A 637-nucleotide genomic window follows, 5' to 3' on the forward strand; every position below is an offset into this window, starting at 1 on the left:
TATATATATATATATCGCGATAATATAAATTATACACGCTATCAATCAAGTTAAACGCACAATGCACTATAATTATCTTGCATTATTTTGTTTTTTTAAATTATTTTCCTAAAGATTATTGTAAGTGATAAATTTCAAACCGTTGATTTTTCATGTAATCCATCGAGAAATAGACTTCGATTTATCAATACTTTACTCACTCTCTATTTTATTTAGGATACAATAAAAGCTCGTGAGATATTAACGTATTATATATTACAGCCACACAGAAAGCAATATTTTTTAGGGTTTTGAAAAACGCCTATTCTATACAATTTTCTTTATAATTTTCCTTATATAATTTTATCCGGTAAGAAGTTGGAAAGATGTAAAAATAAAGTAATCCCAAAGCATGTAGTGCCCAAGCTTGTACAGACTAGTACTATTATTTACGAAGAGCCGAGAGTGAGCAACGAGAAAGAACTATCTCAAGCTGTTTTTACCGCCTTTTCCATCATACGCTTTGTAAGCCCATTATCATATTATGTTTTCTTCTATATGCAGTGCATGATAGTATTTATTCATGATACTTCATTGCATACGATCATAAACTGTTCACATACTCACGCTACGCGTTAAGAAGTCATATATATATATA

Source organism: Atta colombica, unplaced genomic scaffold (genome assembly GCF_001594045.1).
Source record: "Atta colombica isolate Treedump-2 unplaced genomic scaffold, Acol1.0 scaffold102, whole genome shotgun sequence".
Classification (NCBI taxonomy): domain Eukaryota; kingdom Metazoa; phylum Arthropoda; class Insecta; order Hymenoptera; family Formicidae; genus Atta; species Atta colombica.